Source organism: Rana temporaria, chromosome 11 (genome assembly GCF_905171775.1).
Source record: "Rana temporaria chromosome 11, aRanTem1.1, whole genome shotgun sequence".
In the NCBI taxonomy this organism is placed as follows: Eukaryota; Metazoa; Chordata; class Amphibia; order Anura; family Ranidae; genus Rana; species Rana temporaria.
This window is the reverse complement of record NC_053499.1, coordinates 43,415,006-43,432,185: the sequence shown is the minus strand read 5'-3', so window position 1 is coordinate 43,432,185 and position 17,180 is coordinate 43,415,006. Positions and strand designations below refer to the sequence as shown.

The 17,180-nt window shown below is 42.5% G+C and overlaps 1 protein-coding gene across 3 annotated transcripts in view; it reads right to left on the bottom strand.

Annotated features, from left to right (window-relative positions):
- PKP3 (plakophilin 3) overlaps positions 1-17,180 on the bottom strand; it is a 157,190-nt gene that overhangs the window by 82,259 nt on the left and 57,751 nt on the right. The window lies entirely within an intron of this gene.

Here is a 17,180-nt window from a genome sequence, read left to right as displayed (position 1 = left end):
GCTACAAATATGATTAGAATAAAGTAATATGATTGATGAATTTATACTAATAATAAAGTAATTCACCTTATATTAATGTACAAATAAAACCAAATTAAATACCAAAAAAGTGATGTATGGGTGTTTCAAAAACATCTACTTGTGAAAATAATGTTCATATACTAATCAGACATCCGTAATGTCAGTGAATAAACAACACCACATATGGAAGAAACGCAATTCGCAATGTCCACAACCAGATGATGGAATTCCAGTCCCGCAGGAAAAATAGGATGGGGAGTGAAGAGTGCAGGGGATCAGACAGCTGTCCACCACCACCGCAATAGATTCCTCCTCGTGCACCACACGTAAAAGAAAGGGGGGAACCCTTACCAGATTCGTTGGACCTTAGGTGGCAAGGTCATACAGGCTTAGCAGATATACCTCTGCAAGGTTTAAGATCGCTGGGCATCTCCTACAAAACTCATCTCCATCGGCTCAGGGGCCAGTGGAAGCATGAAGGCAACACTCTCTCCAAAGTGGGCAGAAATAGGCAGATCCGTAAGCGATAGGGGATTTAATATAAAAAATAAAGGCAACAATAGTGCATTATCCTTTAAAAAAAAGCACTAGATCATTTATTGGTAAGTGCACACAAAAACGATACAGTCAAAAAAATAGCATTAAAAATAGCCGGCACAGCTAAAAAAAAAAAATCAATCGTACACCCGTGCTTCCGGGGTCACGTGGTGACGTGCTACGAACCGTATCGACGTCCCCACGTGACCCCGTGTACGATTGATTTTTTAGCAGTGCTAAAAAATATATATGAACATTATTTTCACTAGTAGATGTTTTTGAAACACCCATACATCACTTTTTTGGTATTTAATTTGGTTTTATTTGTACATTAATATAAGGTGAATTCCTTTATTATTAGTATAAATTCATCAATCATATTACTTTATTCTAATCATATTTGTAGCGCGACTATTATATCATTTTCAGTTGTAGTCAAACGCACACTACAATGCCCATAGTCCCCAGTCCATCTTGGGAGCCAGAGAGCAAGAGAGGGTGTCTATATTCCTACATACAGCAGGAACATGGAGAACACATGTAGCCACCCTCAAACAGGAAGCTGGATCACAGCAAGTTTGCGTTTAGAGTCGCTAACAGATTGAGAGCAAAAATTTGATGATGGCCAGATCAAATGCACCAACGATTTTTCAGTATTTGTCAAAAAAATAAATATATATTTTTTGACTGGTGTATTAAAAAAGGATAAAAGGAAAAAAAAAAAAAAAAAGAATAAGTTCACCGTTGGGAACATGTTACATGTTCCACCCGATTTTAGGGTGGAACATGCAACATGTTCCCAGTGCTGCAGGCACTGCCCAATCTCCCCCTTCCTGTGGCATCAGTACGGAAAGAAGTTCCCGTATTAGCTGCCACGGTTTAAAAACAGCCTGTCATTCAGACGTCATTCACAGCTCTGTGTCTGAATGAATTACAAACCCCGACACCCTCAGCGGCTGTCGGCTTGTAGTTTTCAATGAACTACCATGGTGCTGTGAAGCGCTGTGGTAGTTCATGAAGTCTTCCTGTCGAAGTATCGGCTTACCCATACGGAATGTACAGACAAGTAGATACACTGACAGTACTCAGGCTACAGGCTCCTACTACAAAAAATACATACATAGTTTGAATCGTGGCATGGTCCAAATCTTGGCTGCTGAGATTTGGACCATGTATGGGCAGGCTGAATTTGCCAAGTTGAGCGATAAGCCTGCTGGAATTTTACTTGCGATTGTTGCTAGCGGCAGATATAGCCACTAGCAATAATCATGGGCCTTCTCTTGGTGGGGACGGCTTCCCACGCCAGGAGAATACAGTGGCTAGGCAGGAAGGATTCACCCCATCAACACGGTCTGGTTGCAGGAAAGAAATTTGTACTGTGTTTGGCCGGCCTTAATAAAATCTGTCTGTATATGCAGCATAGCAGGTTTGTTATTCTAACTTTGGAACTTAAGGCCGTAATCCTCTGCATTGTGTAAAAAGGCAGTTTTATCCTGCATTCACAGATCCTTCCCTCCTGCACTGTCTATCTGGGGAAGGCCAGCAAACACAGGCAGGGTTGCCAATCTGCACATGCTCAGTTGTGTCTTTTATGCTGGAGAGATCATTTACTTGTTCTCAGAGATAGCCAGGTCACATGATATTGGCATCACAAATGTGGGTATGTATACAGGCTGCAGTGGAAATCTTCTACCTGAACTCTCAGCACTGGAGGAACTGTGCAGTTTATCACTGACCATGGTATACAGATCAGCCAAAAAAAGGGTATATAGTGGCAATAATTTAATGTCAAAATATTTATAAGCTGTGGGGGCAGATGAACTATTTTCATATTACTGGGTTTATTAACACTTTAAGCCTAGTACACATGGGCTGAATGTCGGGCAACATTTGGCAACGTGCACTGGAGTCGGTCTGACAGATGATGGCCATTCGGCTGGCTTGTCGAGGGGCTTGACCGAAAAATGTCTGCTAATCAGCTCCCAATCAGCGCTCACCGCAAATTGATATGAGATATGATATGCACAATAACTTTTGTGCATGTATCGGACATAACTATAGTTTGGTGTAGGAGACAGCACCAACAAATATCTTATTAGTAACCATACACATGAGGTTCAGCTAAGTGATCTGATGTACTGTATGCTGCCCAGCAGGCAAAAGGTGCATAGTCAGATGCTGTTAGCATTGAGGGGGGCAGGAAAAAAAAAATTAAAAAATTAAAAAAAAATCCAAGCAGGTTCTCTCATTAGCCAAATCCACTATTCCCCAGGGAATACCTTTCTTATCTGCAGACATAAGATGGTCAAAATTGTCACCAAGTCTCAGCAATGACTAGATATTTTCTTGCACTATCAGATCAGATCCCTCGTGACAAATGTTAAAGTGGTCACGGATACGCAATTACCCATTTTGCATCAAGATATTCTTGTGTTTGTCCAACTGTGATCATGTAACAATAGACATGGTTTATCAAGCTGTGAAAGCCCCTAAAGAATGTTGAGGTAGTTTTTCAAGCACATCGCTATTCCTCGAGAGGAGACTTTAGCATGGCTTAATTGATATACTTTTTTATTTTTTATTAATAATAATAATAATAATAATAATAATAATAATAATAATAATATTTTATATAAAACACACACACACACACATACATAACCTATATTCAGCATGCATGATGACCATTTTGTGATTTTAATGTTGCAATAAATCCAAAAAGGATAAATATAAATAAAATGTTGAAAAACAGTGACAAACAGGCATACGAATTGGGGGCATCCGACATGCACTGCATGATGAATGCGCATGCTGGATGAAGGGAGGGAGGACCATAAAGAAACAAGCAACTGAAATGACCTTTTAGGCATAACCCCCTCTCTGACCCATTTTTTGTGTGGGCCTTTGATGTCGAGGGCTGCACTTGAGGCCCCCCATATCAAGAAAGTTGACCACCACTGATCTAGGCTGTCCATGATGAGAGCAGTTGGTGGTCCCTTGTTCTTTGACTGCGTTTCTCTATGTTTCAGGTTTTGTAGAAAGTGACGCAACGTGTTTTTGGCAGGTTTTATCATGTTCCTCCTTTTGGATATTGCAGCACAGACCCACTATACATGCACGCATTGGAACATTCCTGCGGAATGATGTGCTCCTTATTGCTGGTGACTGTCCTCTGTCTGGTCGGGGAGGGGTGAATGCTGTGTCCTCTGCTGCTGTGTCACCTGTGTGTAATAAGGAGGGGCATGGAAGGGCGGAGGGAGAAGGGAGTGTACATGCCTGTCGCCTGGGTGTTGAATTTCGGATGCTATGTGTATAGACCTGTTTATTAGTATGAGTAGGAAGGGAATAGGTGGGGGAAGTTATAACCATTTCTATGCCAAAAAGGACTTGCTGTACAACCCACAAATGAAGGAAGGAAAAGACAGATTAACAGAGGCGTAATAAGTTGCCCCTCCCCATACAAGTCCTCTCAATTATATAGCTTGCATCAGAATGGTCTTTATTTTCACTCGTAAAGATCCTGTCCTACCAATACCGATACCTTATTTCTTGGTCCACCCATCTATTACAAATCTTTCGCTCTCAGTATTCCTGACAATTTAAAGTACATTTATAATGTCTCATATAAAACCCGACAAACTTCTTATAACTTCCTTTTGGTCCGCTACATATGAACGCCATTTGTTCTTTTGCAAAAATAAAATACCTGTTGATCCTGCCAGAAATCTCGTTAGCTGACCCATTTAGGAGACTAGGCAATTGAAAGGTGTTCTTTCAAACCTTTAAATAAACTTAATGCATATAATATATGATTTCCCTTAAACGTCTATTCAGTGATCACAATTCATGAGCTGTTGGGAGTCTGAGTTAGTTTGAGAATACTGGGAGGATGGGACACACATGGGGTGCTACAATAAGGGGAAAGCCCATCATAATGTGGTCCATGAGGCTCTGGTGAGTGTTCACCTAAGGGCAGGGCTGGACTGGGACAGAAATTTGGCCCTGGACTTCATCCAGGCTGGCCCACTTTGACAGGTCTCTCCCAATGGCGGCCGGACAACTCCCGCACCCCCCCAGCCACCCAAGCCCCCTTCACTAGCCATTAGACGTTCTACTTTATTAGAATAGAACGGCTTGGTACTGGTACTCTTATAGGCAGTACCAGTGGGGAAGCTAGACATTATTTCACCCGGGGCAAAGAATCAGTTCGGTGCCCCCCTTATGGGACAAGATTAGGCAGAAATGAGAAACTCCCAGGCCATAGCTGTTGAGTCAGCTGTCTGTCCCCTCCCCCCATGCTCCTCTGTCACCCCCCCTGCTCCTCTGGTCCTCCCCCTGCTTCTTTGTTCCCCCCAGGTGAGTGCTGTGGGGAGGGAGAGACAGGAGCGGAGGGGGGCGGCAGTCCGCTGTCACCGATGCCGGCCCACTGAGCCATCGGCCCACCGGGAAACTCCCTGTAGCCCCAATGGCCAGTCCATCCCTGCCTAAGGGGTGTGTTGAAGGTCTGAACTGTGAAGCACTGCTCACTCACACTAAAGCTTAACTTTTTTTTTTTTTATTAAAGTGACTGTGTGGTTGCCAGGGAAAGGCCAACAGGTGGAGAGCCCAAAAAGGTACCATCACTACTTTTTCTCTCTGCTTGCCCATGGAACCTAGTAGAAGAAACCCAAGCATACTACATATTGCTCTAGTCGGTCTTGCACAGAGCAAGGACCAACCCCGGCCCACGTGACAGTGCAATCAGCTGTTTGAGCAGCCAGTACTGGCAAGTGTGTTTTTCCTGCTTCAGATGGCCAAATGGAGCAGTAGAAGGAAAGAAAATTGCTGACCGTGTTGATGAGGGAATCCCTTCTGCTGCACTTTTCTATTCCAACAGGTTTCCCTGACCTTAGAATACAATGATGACTTCTGCTGGCATTGATTGCATGAAAAAAAAAACAAACACACACACACACACACATCGACAGGCAGGTTGTACTGAAGTTGATCAACAGATGGAAAAAATGCCATTCTTGAGATGTGTAAATATCCAGTATGACAACTTCACCCTTTGCTTGCCCAGTTCCATTGTTGATGATTAGAATAATGTTCTGTCAGCCGTAGTCAACTAACAGAGCCTTATACCTTGTTTATTTGCCTTTAAATACTTTTGTCCCTTACTCACTCTGTAGCAAGGGGATGCTCTGTGTAGTTAGCTCTACCTTACTTCTTCCAAAATGTGGGGGGGGGGGGGGAGTTTTGGTTTTAGTTCTACTTCTTCCTTAGAGCTAATGCCACCTCACTAAAGGTAATGACATTACGATATCTGAGGGCATCAGGCAAATTACTAAGTTGCTAAAGATATCTTTGGGTATATGTTACATGGGGGAGGGGGGGGAGCTATGTATGACATCACCCATAAAAAATTTAAATAAAAAATTACTTGCAAGTAATTTTTAATCCTGACTTGGAAGTCATTTTTAATAAAAAAACAAAAAACAAACACACACTTCTTATGGACTCCTTTATTGTTGAATGTTCTGCTGAACTGATTACATTTCATATACGTTAACGAGGAGTTGTGCATTGTCCTTATAGTATCCAACTGGCATTTTATATTTATTGTGTATTTTGATAAATATCTGTGCTGAATATTTCCTGGTGTGTGTGTGTTTTTTTTTCTTTTTAATTAAATACATTGCATGAACTGAAAGGCAATTTTTAGCTTGACTTTGGACCCACAGAAGAAGTTTGTAATCTTATTTATAGTTACATACTTGGATTCATTTGAAAAAGGACACATGCCCATCAAGTTAAAGCGGGGGTTCACCCTATTAAAAAAAAAAAAAAAAAAATTTTTATTCTAGCATTACATTCGGCATCGTAGCGCGAGCTACAGTATGCCGGTCTTACATTTTTTATCCCCGTACTCACTGTGCTATCCCACATTGAAGATTCCGGGGAATGGGCGTTCCTATGGTGAGAGAAGGTGATTGACGGCCGGCCCTGGCACGTCACGCTTCTCCGGAAATAGCCGAAATAGGCTTGGCTCTTCACGGCGCCTGCGCATAGCCTGTGTGCAGGCGCTGTGAAGAGCCGAGACCTACTCCGGCTGTCTTCGGGGAGCGTGACGTGCCAGAGCCGGCCGTCAATCATCCTCCCTCTCCATAGGCACGCCCATTCCCCGCGGGAGTCGGAATCTTCAATGTGCAATAGCACAGTGAGTACGGGGATAAAAAATGTAAGACCGACATACTGTAGCTCACGCTACTATGCCGAATGTAATGCTATAATGATGTTAAGGAGGGTGAACCACCGCTTTAAATATTGAACCCCAAGCCTATAGTTGATACATACAAAGGAAGGCAAAAAAACTAAGGACCAGATTCTCAGAAGAAGTACGCCGGAGTATCTGCTGATACTCCGGCGTACTTTCAAATTTGCAGCGTCGTTTTTTTTTTTGCATAAGTCGTCCGTGAATAGGAAAGGACGTAACGCACGTCGCCGTTCAAAAAAATTACGTTGATGCGACGTCATTTCGCGCAAAGCACGGCGGGAAATTTCAAAACGGAGCATGCGCAGTACGCTCGGCGTGGGAACGCGCCTAATTTAAATGATACATGTCCCATTTGAATTAGGCGGGCTTGCGCCGGACGGATTTACGCTACCCTGCCGCAAGTTTACAGGCAAGTGCTTTGTGAATCAAGCACTTGCCCGTAAAACTTGCAGCGGCGTAACGTAAATGCGATACGTTACGCCGCCGCAATTCTATGTGAATCTGGCCCTAAATCTGTGTATATGGTCCAATATGACTCCCAACAGGAAAAAACTCCTTCCTGATCACCAAAGACAGCCGTGTAACTCCCTGCATCAACATTGTAGGATGGTCTTTATAAATATTAGTATTCACCTTTTATTTTTTAACATTTCTTATGTCATTGTGACATATTTTAGATTTAACTTGGCAAAGTATACAAAGAATTGAATGAAAGCTGCAGTCATAAAGTGCAGCAACAGGGACTGTAGACATCAACGAGCCCTGAGCTCCTATCTAGAGGGTGTTGTGTACAGAGAGTAGCGTCTATATGCATAGTCTACCTAAAACAAATGGTTCTTTTACCTCTTTCTACGCGTTTTGAAAAAAATAAAGGAATAATCTTTTACAATAATTTCATAGTCCAATTAAAAATCCAGCAGTTTAGACATTATTGGCTGTGTGTTGAGTTATTTTTGAGGGGACAGCACATTTGCACAAGATGTACACTCACTACTTTACATTGTAGCAAAGTGTAATTTCGTCGGTGTTGTCACATGAAAAGATAAAATAAAATAATTACAAAAATGTGAGGGGTGTACTAATTCTTGTAAGATTCTGTATATATATATACACACACACACACACACACACACACACACATACATACAAACACTGGGCATCCATGAAATCACCTGAGGGCATGATAAAGTTGTAAAATTCATATGAACTGTTTTCCCATGATTCCCAATCAAGTGAACCCACCCTCATGGTAGTCAGGGGACATAAACCCCTATATGAGTGGACTGGTTCTCTTAAGACTCTCATCTTACACCGCTTTTCTCAACAGGAACGTGTCGGAGCAGGGAAGATGGCTGCAGCTTGTGTACGTGAACCAAAGTAAAATTTTGGTGAAGCTTTCGTGAACTGAGGAATCAGTATTTTTTTCTTTTTTTTTATCCTCATAGTTTTTAGAGTAGGGAAGCATTATGAACTGTTATTAGTCTGTCTGAAAATTGCTTTTCAGGACATTTTGGCTAGAGCTCTACTTTAATATAGTTTTCCCATCGTTACAGGTCTGTAATACTTGGCTTCATCTCTTTGACAAGGTCAATAGGAATTACTTGCAGCATATGTGTGAAATTATTCTAAAGATGGCCATACATAGGGAAATCTGACCGTTCAGTAACAAAAAATTTCCCACCCTTAGGCTGCATTCACACCTTGGCGTACAAAATCGCGGCGTTTTGTCCCGCGAATTGCGGCGACAAATTGCAGCGTTTTGTACCGCGATTTGCGGTGACAAAACGCTGCGATTGTGAATGCAGCCTTCACCCCCTCTATGGAGATGGTTCACATCTCCTATGCCGAACGCCGAAAGCCGCCGGAAAAAAAAGGTCCGGGACTTGTTTTTAGGCGTACGGCGTACGGCGTTCGGCGTGGAGGTGTGAACCATCTCCATAGAGGGCAATGTGAAATCATCCCTCCAGCGTCTCAGGGGCGGCTGCGGCGTCGCACTACAGGCGTATATACGCCTAGGTGTGAACGGGGGCTGATGCCGCGTACACACACGATCATTTTTCGGCATGAAAAAAAACAACGTTTTTAAACACGTCATTTAAAATGATCGTGCGTTTGCTTCACATCGTTTTTCGGCTTCTGAAAAACGAAAAAAAAAAAATTCGAGCATGCTGCATTTTTTAATGTCATTTTTTAAAATGTCGTTTTTCGTGTTGTTAAAAATGATCGTGTGTGGGCAAAAACGACTTTTCAAACCCTCGCACGCCCAGAAGCAAGTTATGTGACGGGAACGCTCGTTCAGGTAAAACTACCATTCATAATGGAGTAAGCACATTCATCAGACAAAACAGACAAAAAAGCGCGAATCGTCTTTTACTAACAAGGAATCAGCTAAAAGCAGGCCAAAGGCGAATAGAACTTCCCCTTTAGAGTGACGTCGTACGTGTTGTACGTCGCCGCAGTTTGTTCATCATCGTCGTTTTTTTTCCATGATGAAAAACGTGTTTTTTTTCATGCCGGAAAATGATCGTGTGTACGCGACATTAGACAAGCACTTTTCAACTGACAGGTAGATGTAGGATGAGCAACCCATCACTGGCTGTTAGTGGTGGCCAGAGTAGGAGTGTTTATTAAATATTTTACCTGATTACCAACACCAAAGCCAAATCTGACACCATTTGGGCTTTAGGGAGCACTGAAAACAGTAGTTTGTATTCATGGGGGCCGCGCGCAAGTTTAAAAATCCATGTAGGTAGCTAAAGAACATTAAAACGCGCTGAATGTTTTTAAAAGGATTATGGTGATGAATAAACTTCTTCTGGACCATCAACATTATCTTGATATCTTGGGTGCTCCTTTCTTCTACAAAGTTACTATGAGGGCTGAATAGAATCCTTTTGCACTTGAGAAATGCCTTCAAAGATCTGACACGCCATTTGGAAAACTCGCCCACACCGTGGCCCAGCTTGCCACCTCCCCATCCAAGTTTTTATTGCTTTAGGTTTATTTACAGGGAAGGTTATATCACCATTTGTCCTAGTGATAAAAGAAAGTGGGGAAATCCAAGATGTTACAATTGTCATGGCATCAGAAGTGGAGTGGAAATATTCCAATGGGGTCTAATTGCAGGTCTTGAGTCCTTTAATGAATATTTATATATTTTCTGGCGACAACGTTGATTGTGCAATTTCTCCTCACTTCCCCATTTGTCTCGAAGGCTGGATTCACACCTATGCAGTTTTGGTGCTTTTTGCAGATTTGAACTACAGTCCATTTATCATGGTTTTCTATGAAACACGTTCTGTAGTGCAAATCTGCAAAATGCAAAAAGCACTAAAAATGCATAGGTGTGAATCCAGCCTAAAGCCTGGTACACATGATCGGATTTTCCGCGGACAAAGCAGAGGACTTCTGTCCGAAGGGCGTTGGCCAGGAACTTGTATTGCATACAAATAGGCAAAGAATTGTCAGCCAACAAACAAGAAACTGTGTGGTTTTTCAGCTCTTTAGCGACACCCTTTGGACAACTTCTGCTAATGGTTGTGTTATGGTTAGCATCGCTTTTGATCATGCGTGTTTGTACTTTGGCGTTTTGTCCGATGGACTTGGGTACACACGATCGGATAATCCGAAAACACACAATTGTTAGCGGACAATTTTAAAAGCATGCTTTCCCACATTTTTTGGAGGAAAATCCGACAACAATTGTCCGATGGAGCATACAAAACGGTCGGATTATCCGACAACAGCCTGCCATCACACAATTCCCATCGGATAATCCGATCGTGTGTACGGGCCTTGAAGCGGAGGTCCACACAAAAATGGAACCTCCGCTTTTCGGAACCCCCCCTCCCCTGGTATCACATTTGGCACATTTCAGGGGGCATAGACTTCTGGGCATAAACCCCCGGAGAATCTGCGGGGGTCTAGGTCACTTCCCATCCCCCTGCTGTCTTCTGGGAAACACACAGGTCCCAGGAGACAGCGGGGACGCGCAGTGCGACTTGTGCATGCGCAGTAGGGAAGCGTAAGTGAAGCCGCAATGCTTCACTTCCTGACTCCCTCGCCGAGGATGGCGGCGGGGTCAGCCGAGAGCCGAGCGATTGCTTGGCTTCGGCTGCAGACATCGTGGGCACCCTGGACAGGTGAGTGTTCATTTATTACAAGTCAGCAGCTGCAGTATTTGTAGCTGCTGGCTATATATATATATATATATATATATATATATATATATATATATATATATATATATATATATATATATATATATATATATATATATATATATATATATATATATATATATATATATATATATATATATATATATATATATATATATATATATATATATATATAATTTTTTTTTTTTTTTTAGGTGGAGGCTTTAAGACAGAAAGTGAAGGAAAATCTCACTGGAGACACAAACAGCATTAAGAACTTGACAGTGGTTGTAATGTTCACCCAATAAATCCAAAACTAAAAAAGAGCCCTGGCTTGAGTTCCACTTTTAGTGGGCATTTATTTAAAATGTCATATGCCAGCTACAGGTACCAGCATTTCTCTGAATGAACCAATCGCCTCCAACAGCTGGCAGGCAGCAATCACCTTCTACTCATATAAATATCAGAACCATGGGCTCAGTCTTCCTGCTGACATAAAGAACTTAGACTATGAACTTTACACGCAGTTGTAAAATTCTTGCATCACGTGGTGCTAAGCAAATATCTTTCACCAATTTCCCTGCCCATAAACATCACCTACTATTACAGTGAGCAGTGCACCTTGCCTGCAGGTAGAATTACATGGGAGATTCCATATTACCAAGCTTATTTATGCATTCATCAAATTTCAATAAAACCTTCAATTTATCATGCAGGGCTCCCTTGTGTACCCAGACCGGTCAGATCATTGTTTGCATCAGAGGAACACACGAATATGCCTACGACAGTCACAAGAATTTAAGAAAAAATTTGGGTAGAAACCAATCAATCTTGCTGTAGTTTCTTGAATTGAGAGAGGAAACCAGGGCACCCAGAGGGGAATCTTTGAAAACAATGGGAGCTCATACAAATGCAATGTAGTAAATATCCAAAGAGCTCTAGATCTGTAGGGCAGGTGTAGTAAATATTCATTAAAAAGGACTCCAGACCTGCAATTAGGGACACTGCATTCAACTTGTTTCTAGCAATCCCAAGCCTGACAGTGAATATAGTGGACTCTAATTTCTAAATTTTTTGTAATACATTGTGAACAGCCTCAACCTAAAATTGGTGATTCCTAACCTGTGGGCCATGGATGGGAATCAGGGGGTCCATAAGGGTCAGGTTAAACAAAATAAAAACCCTGTACAGCCATCTCCCTGGTCCCAATCAATAGTTTCCCATTAAGGCTGGGTTCACACTACTACACTACTTTCATCCTACTTTGCTCTGTGTTCAATGTTTCCCTATGGGAGCGTCTTGTAGCGTCCTACACAAGTCGGTCTGACTTTGAAAATGCTCCCTGTACTACTTTTGGTCCTACATTGATCCTACTTCAGGCCCATTGAATATCATTGAAGTCGGACCAAAGTAGTATCCTGTTCATGAAAGTAGGATGGATGTAGGACCAATGTAGGATAAATGTAGGACCGATGTAGCAGAGCAAAGTAGGATGAAAGTAGTGTAGTAGTGTGAACCCAGCCTAAAAGAAAATGGACACCTTGCCACTGCTAATAGCACTGACTGCATCTCCTGATTTACGGTTGTCCCAGGTATACCATTTAAAATTTGTATCATCGTTCTATGCACAACCGCCATCTTGTGCCACTCCATAATAGCAAATGCTAATTCTCATTGTCTAGCAGTACTAGTAGAAGATTTGAGCAGAATTAAAGTGGAGTTCCACCTGTTTTTATGTTTAGTAAAAGTCAGCAGCTATAAAAAGCTGGTCACTGGACACTTGCCTGTCTCATGGACCAGCGATACGGGCACCCGGAACCTCGCTCCTCTCTGTGGCGCCGTCACAGCAACTGTGGGCACCCGGCCGTGACAGCTTGCAGTTTTGTGGCCGGGCACGCACTGTGCTCCATTATTGGCCAGGCAATCTTCTGGGCATGTGACATGTAAGGGTGATGAGGAATGCTTAAAGGGGTTGTAAAGAAGATGATTGTATTTAATTTCTGTAATGAGTGGTCATTACTTTTTACATGAAAAAGGAGCAAGGTTTTTTGTTAATGTTTATTTAATGCAAACTTTGTGTATGTCACATGTATGAGGCAATCAAATTTCAATAAAAGTACATATATTCATTGCACGCAAGGTTTAGTTTATGTGAATATTTCTGGAGATGGGGTCCATAGCTTTCATCAGGTTTTTAAAGGAGTCTGTGATGCAAAAGGTTAAAAAGAAATAAAAATAATGGTACAAAAACATACTATAATGAGAATAGATGTCAACTTGGAAGTACAGGGTGTCTCAGCTTCTCCCACTAATGTCTGCTGGGGTCCAAGGGCCACACAGAATACTGTGCCAAAGGCCTGGATGTTGGTGCTTGTGGATCTAAAATAGGTTTTAACCCCCTTTCTAGTCTGTATAGCAAGGTTGTATATCTGGCCCTTTGAAGAGATTTTCTTTACCATCTGTCATAGTGTCAGAAATATCTCCATTAGGACAGTGACAGCAACAAAAGTGTTTTGTTGTTGTATGTCCCCTTTGGTGACATTTCTTATCACTTCCTTTCTCCTTGAGTTGAAAGGAGGCTTCATTCACACGTAGGCGTCCCGGATTAGTGGTTTACAAATTTAGGTTACGATTTGCCCTTTGTGTCCCTTACTTGGTGTCAGGAGGACAGGAAGTAATGGGAAATGTCCCCAGTGGGGCAGACAGCAAAACAATATTTTACATAGATTTCTGTGTCTGTCAGTGATCTCCACATTTCTTGTCTCCCTGAAGGAGTTGCAAAAACACAAAACGTAAATAAAAAATAAATAAAAAAAAAAATCATATTGAAAGTAGCTCCTGGGTGGTAAAACCATGCAGTACATAGCAGCTTGAAAATGTATCTCTAGACAAAAAAAAAGTATTTCATTTTTTTTGGATAGCGTAGGAAACGTTGGACCCTCTGTCAGATTTGTATTGCAGTCTGTCACTATCATCAAAATTCACCCCTCTATCGATATTGGTGACCATTATGGATTTCTCTTTTCTTCTTTCTTGGTGACAACGTTAGCAAATTTTGTCTCCAGATCGAGAGGCAACGGAAACTCTTCCCAATATGGCCATACATGGATCGGACTTCAGCCGGTTCAGCAGTACCCCCCCCCCCCCAAATTTCAATCCATCTACAGCTGTTTAGGTTCATGAGAAATCTATTGATCGACTTATCATAAATGTACCCGCTGGAAAATTCCCATTCAATGAGCACTTGGCTGCAGCGCTGTTTAATGTAGTCTGATGGCAGGGAGCCCCATTCTCAGAATACAATGACACAGTGGGGAGGATTCCCCCACTCACCTCCAATGTATGAATGAGGGAATCGGTTCAGATATTTGCATTGGCTAAACGGAGGAAATAAAAAAAAAAAAAAAAGAAGAAGGACTGATCCAAGTATGACCAGCTTTTAAAGGGGGAACTCATGTCACTTGAAAGATTTCCATCAACTTCCTGTTGTGCCTCTGGGACAGGAAATGAGCTTTCCACAATGGTACACAAACAGTAAAAAAATAAAAAAATAAAACCCTAACACATGATGGGTTTGAACCCATTCTACTGTACCCAAAACTAAAAAAAGTTTTAGCTATATGTTCACTTTTAGGGCTCATGTAAACGGCTAAATTGGGCTATAGGCCACCAAGAATCAGCATTTCTCTAAAGTGGGTATGCCCAGAAGCCTATGCCAGTCAATGACAGGTGCCCATGGCTGTTTGCATACATCTAAATGGTTACTTGTGATTAGGAACAGATGAACAGCCCTATATGTAGACAATTTGTTTCCAGTGCCGCTCATCTGTGTCTAATCGCATGTAACCACTAGGATTTCCAGTTACATGTGAACAGTCCCGATTGGTCGTCGATTTGTACAGGCTGCTGTCCATGGCTGATCGCAAACACTTGCACTACCTGCTGCAGAGAAGCGATTAATCTTGGTGACGTACAGCCCAAATTGCCCATGTAAAGGAGCCCTAAACAGAAAAACATACAACCATAAACCGAAAAGCATAATAGAAAATTCTGTAGTTACACTTTTTATTAAACATTTGTGAAGGATAAGGCCGGGTTCACATATGTGTAAATTGGAATGCGGTTTTACGGGATGCCGGTATGTCTGGGCCGGTATGTATGTACCGGATGCCACATATGTATGGGGCGGCCGCAGTGCAGATCCCAAGAGGGACCTGTGCGTTTTTGGGTTCAGCTCATGTGCGAATTCAGGCAAAAAAATTTGGATCTGAACTGCGCCCGAACCAGTGCACAGAAACGCACCGGACCCCAGTCTAGAAACCGCGGGCAGTGGTCACACATATGTGAACCCAGCCTAGGAATATCTTTTTTATCTTCTCATATGAAATCATCAGGTAACGTGTTCAGTAGCAGCCAAATGTAAAATGCCAGATGGGGACTGTGGAGTAAATGAAATCACAAGAGGCACGTATGAATGGCAGCACCCTCAGGGGTCCAGAGATGTTGAAGGCTGTTCCAGGGTGGGGTTGCATCATTTGCATGACAGGTATGTTACTAAGTGCCGCTGTGTGAATAATTATTTCATATTCCACAATGGGTCCTTATAAAGCAATTGATATGACAATCACTCTGCTGGTCTGTCAAGATTAGTGCATACCTCCCTTTACAAAGCACTTAGGTAAAGAACACTTAATTACCATGTTAAGAGGCTTTAACAAGACCAGTCCTAAAACACTAAAGTGAGAAGGAATGCAATAAAACGTACTAGCAGCTCAAGAATCGGGGCAGGGTAGGGTGACAAATGGAGAAAAATCCCAGTTCCCGGTTTTTATTAGTTACAACAAGAATTTGTTTGCAAACAGAACTTAATTATAGGATGAATCAGGACAGGAGAGCCAAGTCATGTTATATTTTACAGGATGAATCAACTGATTGATCTTCAATGTGTGCAAAGCCCTGTGATTAACACATACACAACCCCAACATTCTAGGCTAGAAGCCAACATTTCCAAAATGTTGCAAAAGTGGATCCGTTACCCGTAGCAACCAGAGGTTTTCTCAGAAACCATGATTGGCCGCTGTGGCCAGAAGCTTGGCTTTTCTTCAGCTTAGATCAGCAAAGTGGTATAAAAAGAAGGGGGCGGAGGGGATAGGCTATGAGCTAGATTCAGGTAGGGGAGCGCATAGTTACGGCGGCGCAGCGTATCGTATTTACGCTACGCCGCCGTAAGTTAGAGAGGCAAGTGCTGTATTCACAAAGCACTTGCCTTCTAAGTTACGGCGGCGTACCATAAATGGGGCCGGCGTAAGCGCGCGTAATTCAAATGTGGATGAGGGGGCGTGTTTTATGTTAATTCTTGGTGACCCGACGTGATTGACGTTTTTTACGAATGGCGCATGCGCCGTACGTGTACATATCACAGTGTGCATTGCTCCAAAGTACGCCGCAAGGACGTATTGGTTTCGACGTGAATTACATCCAGCCCTATTCGCGAACGACTTACGCAAACGACGTAAAAAAATTAAAATTTCGACGCGGGAACGACGGCCATACTTAACATTGCGTGCGCCACCTAATAGCAGGAGTAACCTTACGCCGAAAAAGCCTAACGTCAACGACGTAAAAAAATAGCGCTGGGCGTATGTAAATTTGTGAATCGGCGTATCTAGGTCATTTGCATATTCTACGCCGAAAACGACGGAAGCGCCACCTAGCGGCCAGCGTAAATATGCACCCTAAGATACGACGGTGTAAGAGACTTACGCCAGTCGCATCTTAGGCTAATGTCGGCGTATCTTGCTTTCTGAATACAGAAAAAAAAGATACGCCGGCGCAGCTTTGAATTTACGCGGCGTATCTATAGATACGCCGGCGTAATTCATTGCTGAATCTAGCCCTATATGTGCAAGAACTGTCAAATAATGTTTGTTCTGGCACAACCAAAAAGGAAATCAGGAACAGTGGATAATTGAGACGGGAAACTAGATAGGATCAATGAAGCAAACCCAACAGGGCAATGAATGGGTTGACCTTCCCCCTTACAGACGGGCTAACGACCACTGTTTTCAGAGCTTGAAGGGGGAGGGCGTGTTAGACTTTGATAGCCTATAGTTAGGCTAACAAGTGTAACAGCCATGCTTCCTTAACCCTATCCATGCCAGTGCTCTGGAACAACAGCATAGTACATTTATAATCTTAGAAGTCC